This window comes from Varroa jacobsoni, unplaced genomic scaffold (genome assembly GCF_002532875.2).
Source record: "Varroa jacobsoni isolate VJ856 unplaced genomic scaffold, vjacob_1.0 scaffold_119, whole genome shotgun sequence".
NCBI lineage: Eukaryota > Metazoa > Arthropoda > Arachnida > Mesostigmata > Varroidae > Varroa > Varroa jacobsoni.
The window spans coordinates 326,126-341,317 of record NW_019213021.1 but is presented as its reverse complement, the minus strand read 5'-3'; the positions used below and the strand labels follow the sequence as shown (position 1 = coordinate 341,317).

Below are 15,192 nucleotides of genomic sequence, written 5' to 3'. Positions count from 1 at the left end.
GAGCTAACTCCTTGTACTTCGGTTATTGATAATAATCAGCTGATATACAAACATCATATATTAGCGTTACTTAAAATGCCTCCATCATGTTCCATCTGCCCGGGTAACAAGTATATAAAAATAAGTATGATATATAAACACGTAACTTTTTCTCTCTTTACACATCAGCGCCGGCAGGTTATTATGCAATATTTAAGCACATTTGCCTGTAGTTAGCGGGTTTGGTCAAAATTCAACAATTGCTAATTAATTACTAAATTAGGATAAAAAGAGTTCCAGGTGCTTGTCTTTAACATACTGTGGAGATTGAATATATATTTCTTTAATTAAACAATCCCTAAAAAATGTCAGTTAATGCTCGAGTTGTGGTTAAGTGACATACGTAAACATTTGTATTGAAGTTGAATCGATAATTTAGGATGAGTAACACTATTTCAGCAAGGGTGACACAAAATAAAATCGTGAAGCCCGAGTTCTCTTACTCTGATTTGGTTATTTAGTGCATCTCCTTGATATGAATTAACCAGTCCTTTATCAGAACCATGCCAGATAACCTAAGCCCGGCTAAAGAGATTTCCAAGTAGCCATTTTGTAAAAAATATCCATTAAATCACAATTCTCCATTCAGTTCCTCGCAAGGTTCGGCACCGCTTTATGTATTACTTCATAGTGCCTGCGGGGCGGAGACAATTTACCATGAAGTTAACAGTCCGTTACTTTCGTCGGTGGAGACAATGTTGTGTGCATTTCAACACTAAGTAAAGACTGTGTGTTCGATCATCCTCCGCTTCATTCGAGTTGTATAGGATGCGGATGCCATTTTTGACTACATAGATTTGATGATATCTTCAAATATCGCTACACCGCTGCTAGTGCGATATGCTATCGCTCATCATTCGTTTTTTCGCAAAAATGTCTGCTTTAATTCTGGAAACAAAGTACTAAGTGTACAAGATCAGTTACAAAATAAATCGTGCAGTGTTTTGGAATGCCTTATGAGCTTGTTGTAACTACCTTGAAATTGGAAATTACAAGCGGCGTTTTTGTAAAGGCTCACCTGCCTTTAGGTGAGGCTTGTGTATCCCTGCTAATAAGGCCAGCGCTTGTTTACTGGCTCCTGGTGTACCACGGCTGCGGTAGTGCGGTATAAACTTCTTAAAGCAGTTTACACTATGCAGATATAAATGAGAGATATAAATTTTCGTTTTTGCGCACGGCCTTCGGGACTTCGCAGCTTCCTATAAACAGCTAGCTGAGCTAAAGCCTGCTACAATGAAAACCTAGGATTCCCACAGACTACGTTATCGACCATACGAATTGTTGGATATGTACGACTTGGCGCAGGCCTGTCACTAACTATAGCAGGTTTGAAAGCCGAATTAGGGGTCTGGCTGTACCCTAAGTCTACCCATTAGTTGACAAAGCAGCCTCTGATATCGTAATATATTTAAACATAATGAAATGGTGAGTCATTGTTTGGTATTTTTTTGCGCGCAGCTTAGCTGTGATTTTATCAAAGCAGAACCGTATAAAAAACCTAAGTCCGCAAAGACGTACTGTTCCCGTCCCTGTATGCATTAAGGGTTAGAAAATTCTGAGATGAAAAAATGAATATATTCTTATCAGTTCTTCCAAAACTATTTTATTATGACATCCGACGGTGGTTTATCGCGGTTGTTCGTTCGACCACATGCAAAAATAATTTTTCATCTTTCTGTGCACATTGCACAGCCTGCCAGACAATCTGCGTTTTTTTTTTAGAGGTAAAACAGTGACAGACTGTCTAAAATAAAGAGTTTTACTTTGATGTTATTAACAAGAAGGCAAATAATATCGAGTGTATGTACCGAAACCATTTGTCGATGCGTAGAACGCTGCGTTGACAACCGCTAACGTTGAAAAGTAGGCTTGTTAATGGATTGTTGTGACTATGCTATCTAGGGAAAGTTAGCTGTTTGTCAAAAAAAAAATAGAGTATTGCAAAGAGAATTACAAATACCGTGTGCTCAGAAGGCACAGTACTAAACAGTGTACCACTTGTTACTTATGCTTTTTATAACACAAAGTATAACGATAGCCATAATGATGGGCTTTGAATAACGGTTAAGAATGCTGGCGATAAACTTCATCTAGACAAACTATGTTAAACTGATGATAGCCGTCCGAACACAGAATGATAACAAAATGCTAGTGGGCTACTTCAGCTATCAGATGAATTCATAGGATCAAATGGCACTGTTGTTCTCACTTTACAGAAAACGTGTGCCATGCTTGAGAAGCAAGAACTGAAGGCAAATTTCATGTATCTTGGAAATGATGTTTCCCTTACTATTTAGTAACACTATTTAGGATAACTTAAAATGTGCAACATCTGTTATATGCATTGCTTATAAGAACCTATCTTTCTTTTTTGATCTATACCACTAGCGAAAACATCTTATATGGAATGCTACGCTAGTTGCTACTACTGCTCTTTAAAAAACACATGTACATTTTTATAGGTGTAGGTTATTATTTTTATTATTTATACATTATTATAGGTGTCAAACATAGTTTTATCTAGATTTTTAATTTTTATTTAATGTTCACGCGTTGTTTAGGTATTTTTTAGCACTGAAGCTACAAAATTCTCCGAGTCAGTACTAACAAGTGAAGCTACCATAAATGGATCACCCTTCAAACTTGCCAAGTAAAGTGTTTGAACATAACTGCTAAGCACAGGTGGCCTAAAATGTTTAAAAAACAAGTACTATTGTTGGAAAATTCACTCGGATGTTCTCAGATCCACATTACTTAATTAATCTTTTTGCCACATTTCTACAACCTGACTGGGTTATTTACATTGAGCGAAGCAACTAAGCTCAAAGAGACAAGCGGATCAGGTGCTAGATTTTTAGAGTTATACATATAGGTCTGCGCTTAGTGGTCAAGTCTAAGCGCCATCGGGATTTAAATAATGTAGCAGCTCTCACTTATCTCAATGAACAACCCATTTGTGTTTCAGGCTAAAACGAATGTAGAAAAATACGCTGAGTCCTTTAATAAATCATCCTTTTTTAATTGTCTGAAAAAAAATCTGAATGATCTTCTTAGTTTACTCCATACAGACTCTATTACCGTTCAGTAAAATAAACGGAAGTATTATATTAGGTTGTAACAAAAGTAATGACGCTTTTGATTTAACAAGTTAGTTAGAATTTAGAATAATAGGAACCAATTAGTGTATTATTATACGCGATCAGCAGCCGCTGTGCACGCCCCTCTTTCAACTAAATAATCGAATATTTATTCGTGTTCGCTGGAAATTTCCAAGTGGAATTTTCCAAGGTAAGGCGTTCGAAGATTTTGTCCGCCAATTTTCGAAGTATTGTTTCACCGTTAAATATACAGGTACTAATTTCATCTGGCAGCAAAGCTGGCAATCCGTCGGCGCGAGGTTTGAAAAAAATAGTGGGTGCAATGTTGTAGGGCACCCGAGCCCCGAATTTTTAAATAAATCTCATAGATTCGAGATGCAAGTTTGTGGACACATGAGTGCGGTTATTATGCACACAAGTGCTAATCGTCTTCCTTCAAAAGTGCCTTCAGACAATTTTCATCGATTTTGAATGGCCAACTGAGAGCGGGTGCACTATCCAGTTCTACGTTACCATTACTAGACGTCTCAAACCACATTTGAGCTGTTATCTCAAGCATAAAGTTAGCGTGGTACTCGGTACAACTGTTTCATTCTGCTGAGGTCAATAAAACGTGGAGGAAGGGATGCGTCGAAAATAAAAGAAGCATGGGAAGTAGGATCATCTATTGAGGAAGCCTGATTTCAGTTTTATTTGCTGCATAATGAAATTGCAGCGTATTCATAGAGAAACAAGAATAATTTCGAATTATGTATAGAGAAAAACAAAAACAGTAAAAATATAAAAGGAAAAGGGAATATTTGAGGAAACAGTAATATCATTTGTGTGGCAACGTAAACATTTCAATTTTTTAGTGTGAAGATAACTCCGGCCGCCATCCTGGCAGGTCTGCATGTTACAAAATCACTGGACATCGCGCTTACTTTTGGGGTCTCAACGATGCGAAACCTTGAAATTTTTCTTCTAATAGAAGGGTAAGATTTACATAAGATCACGTGGGCTGGCGATACGGTGTCGGCAACTAATGAGGCCTTAATTAAAGGCTACGTATATACCTATGACATACTTATGGACAGCGTCAAATGCTCGAAGTCTTAGCTTCTCAATGCTGTTTTAATTCAGATCATGCTTTGGGCGAGATGTAAAAAACCGTGTACCTTTCTAGCCAGTCGTTGTCCGCTGCAAAATACGTGACACAGTAGTGGTTCGCGGTGTTTCGTTAGGTTTTTGGGTACTTTGTCTGTCTAATCGCCTCACCTTTTCCTTTGATAAGGTTCAGAAGTTACACAACTTTCTCTTCCGTACTTTCAACTATGTTTTTAATGCTCATTATCACTCGCTTGTTAAAATATTAAAACGCACTGTTTACATTATTCCTTTATTTCACCTAAAAATTTTATATCAAGGATCATATTTTTATTACAGTTCTTATTACACTGGTATTAAGAAAAAGTGAATCATTATCTGAAAGGTAGAAAAATCGACAGGGCGATTGACGCTGACCAGATAGACAGGTGTAATATTAGGTATTACCCGGTGGAACGGCACTTGCAGTCGATATCCGGCTCGTAATATTAGCCTTTTCAGGTCTATCTCTTGGCTTCTACGACTATGAAATGCTTAAGAATATTTACGGTGCAGTGTCCGATAACATCTAAAAAAGCCTCTTTCTACAACAGGAAAACATTGCACTTGTTTTGTTGTTCTCGTTTAGTCTAGTACTGGGAGGTCTACGTTGCGTTGTCTATGTCGCAATCGTGTAAATAAGACAGTACGAACTGAACATAAACGATGTCCTCATATTCTGCGAAATTAATGTAGATTTGCGAAATCGTCTCGCTGTATCCCTCGAATATTGATCTCTTTGAATGGTGTTAAAAGCATCTTTGAAGTCAAGCTTAATAACCACCTGTAAGGTCAATCTTTACGGGCGCTCTGGCTACACGAGTTGTTGCTTCTGTATCACCACCCTTTAGCAACATGAGTAAGATATGGTGAGAGCCTATCTAGGATTGCCTTCTTTTTATAAGCTACAACCATCTTTCAGCCTGTCCCTTAAGCCTTACGCTACAGTCCTTGTGGACATCATTGTAGGATTTATTTCACAGAAAACAAGCAAGTAAAGCGAAGGCAATGCACTGCTTGAAACCCAGCCAACTGTTAAAGAAGCTTATTCGACGACAGGATAGTTTTGTTCAAGATACCGTGACCGTAACTAGAACGACCGGATTCCTTCTAATATTGCGCTTCTATGACAGTCCCGTAGCCTAGGCTTTCCATCATTCACAAACTTCCATTTAGATGCTTGTGAAGGAAAAGGCTTCTTGCTTTGGTTTTACTCGGTACGGCATCTTATCGGAACTTCAGAATGTTCCCCAATGTACTGCCCATGAATCCGGTAGATTATTTTTAATTACTTACAATTTATGCAGTGGCAGAAAAGCAATATAACGGCAGTAAGTCCACAAGCCCCGACTAAAACGCCTGGTTCTGACGTAAGCAGAACTTAGTCAGACACAGGGTTCCTAGACAACTCACGATGCAGGTTTTAACACCGCCATGTCTCCAAGTGCTCCCTAAAACTACGTCGTGTACTGCTATTGAGTATTACTTCAGATGGTTGGTTGCCAGCACAAAACTGTCAAAACTGTTCTGGGTCTGTAACTTACGTCTCTTCACATAAATTATTTAGATTCGCGCAACGGTATGTCAGCACGAAACTTCGGGCTTTATGTGCCTGCGCCTATAAACCAATGCCATTGGACCGGATAGGGTATTAAAAGATGCATCCAATGGGCTAGGAAAGATTTCTCAAGCATTCAACTTCAGTTAACTGTTACCTTTTATACGTATTGAATACCAATATATTGGGGTTAGGTTGGCGATTGCCTTAGGTTGAAGGACTGTCACCACGCTGTCAATGTGTTTACTGATAATGCAGGCCGTTCCGGATTTTACTATTCGTTTACAAAAATAAAAGCAGATCTTATTTCATTAGGTCGGTGGGGCGGGGCGGGGGGGAGGGACTCGATATTGTTGGCAGATGATATGGTTTCCACAACGGTCATTTTACGCAAACAGAGAAGTCTATGGAGTCTGCGAAGCCTGCGAATGGCGCTTCAGCCTAACTTACGCTAAAACGCGATGTCTATGTATGTAACGCAAGCCATTCTAGCGCTGATGCCGTTTTTCTGAATTACCCACACGTGAAGAAAGGGTGGTAATGAAATAGACTAGTTGTTTCAGTTAACAGGCAACACGGCAGTGGCTTCCTGATCTCATCCCACAGGACGAATTAGGACATAATGACCATAAAATTATGCCATGGGCACTACTCGCTCGGCGCGAAGACCTTCCACTAAAAAGTTAATGATATACATAATACTGATACCACACTCGTAGATTTTTACGATTTTATCCGACGTTTTCTCTAAGTTTACATTTTCTCTGTCTTTATTTCTGCATTAGTATTTGCTTAATATCACTCCCACATACATATTTAAAACTCGACATGTGTTCTGTCTGTTTCTTTATCTCTCTGACTTTGGACCACAAAATTCGCATTAAATCTGGTTTCCTTCGTGCGAAACCAGATTGCCAAATTCGTTGATCGTTTTACGTAACAACCTGCAGATTACGTCTCGTTATCTTTATTGCACAGGCAAATGGTCAAGCGGGTGGCATGTGGAATCCGCCAGTTATTCACCAGTAAAATACTTGGATTTATATGTGTCAGTGTAACAAGATCAGCTCCGAGGATGGTGTGTCCCTTAAGCTTCTTAGAGATAGAAAAGAACTGTTGCGAGAGGGTTACAGAAGTGTACAGACAAGACAGGGCTGCCAAACCCATTTATTCGCTTTGTTATTCTCATATGACAGATTGAATACGCGAGTACATGTTACTTGGCCAAGGAGGAAAACACACCCTACAGGTTATCCTCTTCTATAATATTTCGTGTGTCCATGTAACCGTCGTATCTACTGTAAAGCAAGCGTTGTTCTTTCTGGGGTGCCAACAAATGAGATAGGACTGCTGGAAAGAGGAGTTTGTGTAATGGGTTGGCCTCCAAAAGTCGGAGTCCACAAGCCGTCTTGTTGTCCTCATCACGCGCACCGAGTATCGTGATGAATAAAGAAGGCGCGAAAAGAAGCCCGCTAATTGCATTCTAGTGTAATAATAAAATTCGATGTGTGTATGTCCGGATGGCTGTCGCAAAATTAGCTTATGGGTATTGTTGTCATTTTTCTAGAGCTGACAAACTAACTAATGATGATGTGGTTGGTACCATTAAAATAAATGATTTGATGAAAATAAATTACTAAAGGAAAAAAAAACTTGCCATATGCGATAGAGATTTGCCAGAGTAATGAGAACTGAGTTCTTTAATGGAATGGCAGCTAAAACTACTTCTGCGGTGTAACGTCTGTGGGCCTTTTTTACCACTTTCATTGTATACAGCGAGTAGTCAAACGGCCAAAACCCAGCTTGGGGCGAAGCTCTCGGGTTGCGCTCTAGTGTACTACTAAAGCTCTGTTTTGTTCGTGTGTGTTTGTGGCTTGTTCCCTAAAATTGCTTACGTTGTTATTTCTTTATGTGCAATATATATTTTAGATTTTTTTATTGAACGCGGTAGTGAATATGGTAAATCTTTTTAGGCGACCTATTTAACAACCGTGGAGATTTAATGAAATCATGATTTTAAAAAAAGTTTATTTTTTTCTAGCTCTACAAGGTAGGCACCAAGTCAGATTTGATTGTGGTTTTCATGAGACTCGTTGAGAAGTGATAAAGAAAATGGCTAGCTGCAACTGGGTGAAACATTACTGGACCACCGATTGAAGGGAAGCGAGAAGGATATAACAAAGCAGTTGTAAGAAAGCATTCAAATAGGCAAGGCTTATGGGTAAACTTAATTTATAAAGTTGCTAAGATATTATAGGAAAATAGAAATACAATTGCAATACATTAAATTAGTCACATTACTTGAAAATTACAACTGTTCGTCACCGTTGATTTAAACTGTTAACTCTGAAGTAACGGCCAATAGGATTTTGCTAAAGAGCAGAACATATGCAGTGTAATTGCAGCTTAATCGGAACAGCAACGCAGAATGCTTGATAGGAAGCAAAAGTGACTGGAACATTCCAATAACAGAACAGCACTAGAGCAGTAGAATAACTGTAATGGAATTATAGGCAGGGTAAGGTACAGCTAGTCACTGGAGCAATACAATGGAATAACTATAATCCGAGCTACGGTTACTTAGAACTGGATGTAATATAAATGAATCCATAAACAACGTACAATGCAACTCGATATATTTCGTACAATTTAAGTTTATTTAATTAATTTCACCGTACTGTAACCCATTGATGCTTTATCCTCGTTGATAGTTACTGTTCTGGTTATCGTTTGCGACCCATGCTAATCAGCTAACGCGATCTGCCTCCGCATTTGAGGAGCGCGATAAAAAATATTTTCCTGATTTGAAGGAAGCATACATAGTACTTCTACTATACGCGTAATAATGTCATTGAGCTCATTTTATCTAGCGCATAGTTACGATTATGCAAACGTACGATAAGAAAAGCAATATGCGTCTTTAACACACATTCCAATTAGCACACGCACCAGTTAAAACGCGCGGTTCTCAGTCAAAAGCCTCTCGAAGCCCCCGACTCCTGCAACTTTGACGTTGAGTTTCTCAAACGTATTACGTAGCATAATGTAGTCTGGAACAAGTCAAAACAGATCTGTCAAGACAGAGAAGGAATTCGATAGGCTCGGGACGGAGCAACAAATTCGACAGCCTTTTCTACGTGTGAATCTTTCCGGCCTTACTTATGGACGATCTCGAGAACTATAAGAGCTTTAAAGACTACGTAGATTCTGCCGTCTGTCGTGCTACACACAAATTTCCAATTGTTCGTTTATTTTTTGTAATGTATAGTACATTAATAAATGAGCATGAATTTGAACACGGGCTACAATTGCAGATAAAGGTACACTCATTACGCACTGGATCAGCTAAGCATCTGTGGAGTCTTGAAACTGTAAATGATATAACATGTAAGAATTCCACTTATGTCTTGTGTATATACTTATGGTTAATACATAATATCTCTACGACGACGTTTTCATAAATAATAGTAAAAAGTTTTCAAAAGCAACGATAATTTTCATTAGCAAAATTTGTGAAAATTGTCCTGCGAGACTGGACTATTAATGAGATAAAGTATAAAGAAAAGCCGTAGTCCTTATAGAACAATCAGGTCTGTGAAGATACAGGTATTAATATGCATTTCGAGCGCTGAGAGCCGCTTACCCCGGTACTAGTTTGTGTCCGATAGTTGTTCGTTCTTTTATAGTTGAAAAGTAACAACTGGGTCATTCCTTTAACGTTTTAATAGAGGAATCTCTTGATTAACATTTAAAACCATAACAGTTAAAATCAATAGAGCTGCAACTGAGTTTGACAGTCTTCATTTCTTACACATCAAGTTCTACCAAAACACTATCTAAATAAGTAAGATTCTTTACATTTGCAATCACGCAACATTATAAGCTTCACCGTGTGCCGGTGTTTTAAAGTCGAGGGCAGAGATACTAGCTTAAGCGAGTGTTTTCGAAACTCACTTAGATTTCAGCATGTTGTTCTGTACACTTATAGCATCATCTATTGAAGTCGCTTTGATTCAGATCATAGCGTAAAAGTGCATCAGAAAAGTGTAAAATCATGATATGAACGTCTCAGTATGTACTTAAAAAGGTAGAAATGTGCAAGCTCTGCACCGATTTCACACTACCTTTTCTAACGGTGGTTGACGAGAAAATATTGGCAACGTTATGGCCGTCATGAACTTAGCAACAAAATTATCTTCTGTAGCACTGCCTTACTCTGATAGTCCATTGTTAAGAAATCATTGAAGTTATGGACCAGTAGAATCGTACATCTTGTGCAGTAGCAATCATTATTATTTTTCTAGGGTTAGATGCCGTTTCCAGAAAACTTCATTGATGTCGAAACTCAAGTTATTGCTAGACCTCAAAAAAATTCTGCTCTCAAGTGACCTCTTTTTTCTGCACTTTGGCTGTTTCAAATGTTTCATTTCGCGGCAACCACGCGAATATCTTTCGATTAAAGTTTCCATAGTATTATTTATGCCATGTCATAGCCAAGGAAAAAGAGAGCCGAGCTTTTTTAAGTATAACACAAATACAATATGACAGCCAGCATGCCAAAGGCATTGAATTTTAATTCCAGGAGCATTTGTTCGTTGTTGCAGAGATGGTAGCGCCATATCTAACTTATGAGTTATTTCGCACAATTCTAACTCTAGCTTTTGGTGAGGCTGTGCAGCAGATGTCATCTCTTGATTGAACCGCTCGACCATAATAATAAGCTCGTTTAGCTTAAATGGTATTAAGCCTGCTTTATGGAAAAAAGATATAGCGTGAAGTTCGTATAGGCAATCAAAGAGCTATAGTTTTTCACTGCGATATGTACATGCGGAAGAGATTTGTTATCATTTTAGCCAGAACCCAATAATGAGGCAGTGTCGGGATAGAGTCGTGTTGAGAAACGAAGCCTAACGCTAAAACTATTGGATCTTGCAGGTGAACTTATTGTTTATTATTTTTGTAAGGTACGTGTGCATATTATGAAGAACAAAAACTTCTTGACACTTGAGAAATTAAATCCAACTGTGAAAATTACAATTAGGTTGTTTAAACACTTGACTAGTTCGAAAATGAAGCGCGCCTTATATTCAATTAAAGGACTTAACAAATCAGTGTAGATATTACGCTAATAGCTAGAGACGGAAACGTTCTATAATGTATGACCCTTTCAATGCTTTGAAGCCACGTATTGACAAGATTCTTGTTTTACACGTGGGTTTTACCTTAAACTAGCTGGTTTAAAAAACTGAGGAGGTTTTTAAAAGTATTATTCCTAGTTTGTTTTTCTTGGTGCAACAGAGGTGACCTTGAGTGAGTATGTGAGTAAATTCTGTTTTGCAAGACCTGTTTAAGCGAATCCTCATAACTTCTGAGAATTTGTTGCAATTACAGTCCAAAGCTTAACACTTTTTTCCGATATCTGGTAACTACTGTGTGGACCAAGTCTTCAATATATTCTCTTAAACTGTTTATGGTATTCATATCATATTCAATAGAGAATATGCGCAATTAAAGGTACCTTTAGGAGAAACAAATCATAATCATATTGCGGACATAACACAGTAAGGAAAGGATAGATAATGAATTAATACAACTGCCAATTATGAAAAATTTGAGTGGAATATATGTGTACGCATTTACTTCTGGTATTAACGTTTGCTCAAGGACGTAATCCTTACGCTGATTTTCTTATTAAAAATTGGCGCGCTCTTGGCGGGGTTCGTGGCAGCTGCGGATCGAAGTGCGTGCGCAGCGCCCTCTGTGACTGCTAGCCTTCCAGTTCTCTCCTCCATTTTCTCCACTCGTGGGGACATTCATCCCTGCAGAGCCCCTTTGTCCAAGGGGTCGGTGGGTCGTACAACGCCTCTCACTAGGCCAATCAGCCGTAGGAGTACAGGAATTCGACGGAGAAGGTTTTCCTGGCCCCTAACTAACGGCAGACAGTAAAGATTTTCACACTCTGAGAAAAAAACGTTGCCCGACGTTGTTAGAGGAACTTCTATGTCTATTGTATTAATAGCGTACCATAAGAAAAGCCGTGCGAGTGTGCTTTTATAAACGCATCCATTCAAGGAGTAGCCTAAGTGAGGTTGCAGTTCGGAACTACAGACTTAGAGCTTCATCTGAAGCTAACGGAGTTTGTGATTCCTGTGAAGCCAGATTACAAATTAGCATCCCGAATCTCGAAGTGTCGTCCATTCCGAAAACCGCACTTACAGAATAAATACCAACCATCAGCAACTCAAACAACTGGTAAGGGTAGGTGCTAACAATACCTTACGTCAAAACCAAGGCTTACGTGCAGCAAACGAGTATTATCATCCTTGCTTGGTTTATGTAGACCAAGGCTTTCGTATAAGTGAGTGTATAGGAATATTTACCTCAAATTATATTACGAAAGCGTTTCCCAACAGCTTTTACTTTTATATCAAGTTCTGATAGTAACGCTGGTTTTTCTATAGGTTGGGAATCATCATTAATTCCCTTACGATGAAGTGCGTCCACAATGCTTCTTCATTGGTTTGATATCGTTTGTCGGGTTTGATACGGGTACAGCAGGTGGACATTCCATTTAAATTTCAAGCATTCGTATACAAATTATTTAATAAAATATCTTATTGAACACACGTATGCTAGAAGATGACTCACTCGTGTTAGAATATGGCTGTATATTTTTGACAAAAGAAAACTACACAGGACAATGATATTTTAAGCAGAATTCTGTAGAGAGCACACTAAGGGTGTTAAGTAGATGGTAAAATATATCTATATGACATTTGGCTTTCTCTAGTTTTTTGCTTTATTTTTTTAAGACCGCGTGTTGATATAGATGAATCCATATCGACCTCGAAAAGGATCTCTTATAGTGTTTTCCTCTCAGAAAGGTCTGGCTGCTTGTTCATCAATGATAGTCCTTCTCTGTGATACGTTTAAAGAGGTGGCCCTGACCTTACTTACATTACTCGCAAGGAACGAAATCTTGTGTTCATCCAATAATCAGTTGATTTGACCTATATCTTAGTGCAAATGGCAGAGTATGCTTCCCGACACAGTTGTTACGTTTGTTACTAACTTAGATTCATTAGGATGCTTTCAGAACTGGGAATGCCTTAAATATATATATATATATTCGTTCCTTACTTTGTAGTGGTGCTTTGATTACATTTCTAAGTGAAGCGTACTCAGGGCACCCAATATAAGAATACGATGCTTGGAGCATTACAATTACATGTAAATTATTGAAGGAATTATGGTTTTAGGTCCCCGTTTGTTATGCATAGTGTATGATGATCTGGACTACACTATATGTTTGTCGATTTATATATGTCTATAAACATCAAATTCGGCTTTTAAATGTTGCGTTTTGAGTACACAAATAACTTCTCGACTATATATGATCTATAAGCCTAGAACTAGCAAAAGGACCTTTTTGCTTACGTCCCAATAGTTTGTAATCTATGCGGAGAGGCAACTGGAAAGACCATACAGGCAGTTCGAAATTCTATAGCGCATTTCGCATACACCGTGTCGTCAACTATGTCCTCATTAAACGAAGTACCTGTAATGAAGCAAGTGTCCGCATAAACGGTCGTAAGACGTTCAGTACAGATGATGACGTTCAGTACAGATGATAAACCTCATTGCTGGCATCCTCTAATGTTTCCTAGATGCATACTCGAAAGCCTTTCAGATAAAAAGGGTTTGCCTATAGTGTTTCTCACATATACAGAAATTTGTTAAGTTGTTATTATTTATATGTAAAACTGGATGGTTATATATGCTGCTCGTTCAGATTTCCTAACTAACTTTAATTTTCTGTATGAAAAGGGATACGCAGCGCAACATTAAATTAAATGTACTGGCCGCAAAAGGATATCAGCCGAAGGATGAGGGCCACTAAGTATGGCCAGGTTGTAAACATCAATTATTACATTGTCAATATTTGAACGCATTTTTGCATATATATAAGCGAAAATATCTGGTATTAAGAAAATATCTGTTCCTGTATAAAAAAAAACGATAAAATAAAGCCGGCCTGCGTTAATATCTATATATGGGCTAAATGTATCCAGCTTATTATGCCCCTACAATGGAAAACAGAACAGAGTTTTAGTGTGGGTTGCGTTTGTTAATCCGCCCCAAAGGACTCCATTTACATTATACATAACAATATTGTCCGCCAAATATCTTAGAGATCGCTTACAAAACTTAATCCGTTCTATGTAATTTTAAATCACGGGTCTGCATATTTTAGCATCAATTTCACCAACTACTTTACGAATACGAAAATGTGTAGCCAATGAAATTTGTAATCTCGGATATCGGCCGCCCAGCGCACAAGACTCTCTATAATGCCAATTCTCCGATTATTTTCAAAACACAACGTACCTGGCACACCTATGATGCTGCAATCTTATTGTTGACAATTTTTTTCGAGCCAAGTGTAGCTGGTGCTATTTATCTGTACATACATACACTTTATCGACGTGTAACGTAACGTAAGGAGAACGTGTATGCGTGTAACAGCATCCGTAAACTGCATCAAAACGTCGGAAGTGCTTTTATTTCATCATTCTTTAGTAACAACAATTCTAAGCTTCATTGTTGCTAAAACCTCCGTTTTCAGGAAACTTGTACCACGAGTGACCGGCTGTTGCCGCTCAATATACATATTAACTAGTAGAACCCAAACAGATTTCAGTGTTTTATTTCAAGTGGTATTCTTCCCTGCCTTTCGTCACTGGCACCAATTCGAGGTGTTGTGTCACTCACGATTTTTTCGTTAGGAGTTTTTTTACGAATTAGTTCTCTTTCCGTTACTGATTGAAAAGAACGTCTTTTTTTAACAGATATGCTCTTCTTTGAAAGATTTAAAATATCAAGTATTGAAAACACTCAGCTAAGAAAAGCAACGGTGACTGAGGGATGACAAGAGCGAATGCTTTGCAGCAATGCACTTCGTGCTCCTATAGCTGTACTTAGTCCTAAATTCATATAATATTATTTGCCTCTTTTGTAAGTTGGATATACATACAAAATAGAGCACCTAAATCATAATATAAATATTTCATAATACTGAAGTCAGAATAGTTCATAATTTTTAGTACTGTATCTAGACAAAAGTAAGTTTTTTTTGCACGTACTAGAAGTTTTGTGTTTATTAAATTTTTATTAATACTTAATAGCTATTGAAAATCTACTGGTTTGTACTCTAAGAAACCGCGTGGAAACTAGCAGTAATGTGGATATCGATATCGGGAATCAAACAAATTCGTACCGCATGATGACCGTTGGATGATAACTCATTTTTGCTCAAACTCTAATAATGACACACGTCTGTTTTCTTCTAAAAAGAACTAGCCTTTTTCTGGT

At 38.1% G+C, this 15,192-nt stretch overlaps 1 protein-coding gene across 5 annotated transcripts in view; it reads left to right on the top strand.

The window, feature by feature from the left end:
* The window catches only part of shi (dynamin-1 shibire), a 112,865-nt gene that overhangs the window by 4,786 nt on the left and 92,887 nt on the right, over window positions 1–15,192 (top strand). The window contains exon 1 of one of the 5 annotated variants that reach the window (XM_086971036.1): window positions 11,625–12,072. The exons of the other annotated variants lie outside the window; for them this stretch is intronic. The gene's annotated coding sequence lies outside the window, so the exon portion shown is untranslated. Of the gene's footprint in view, window positions 1–11,624; window positions 12,073–15,192 lie in introns of those variants that run through there. 5 annotated transcript variants of the gene reach the window in all.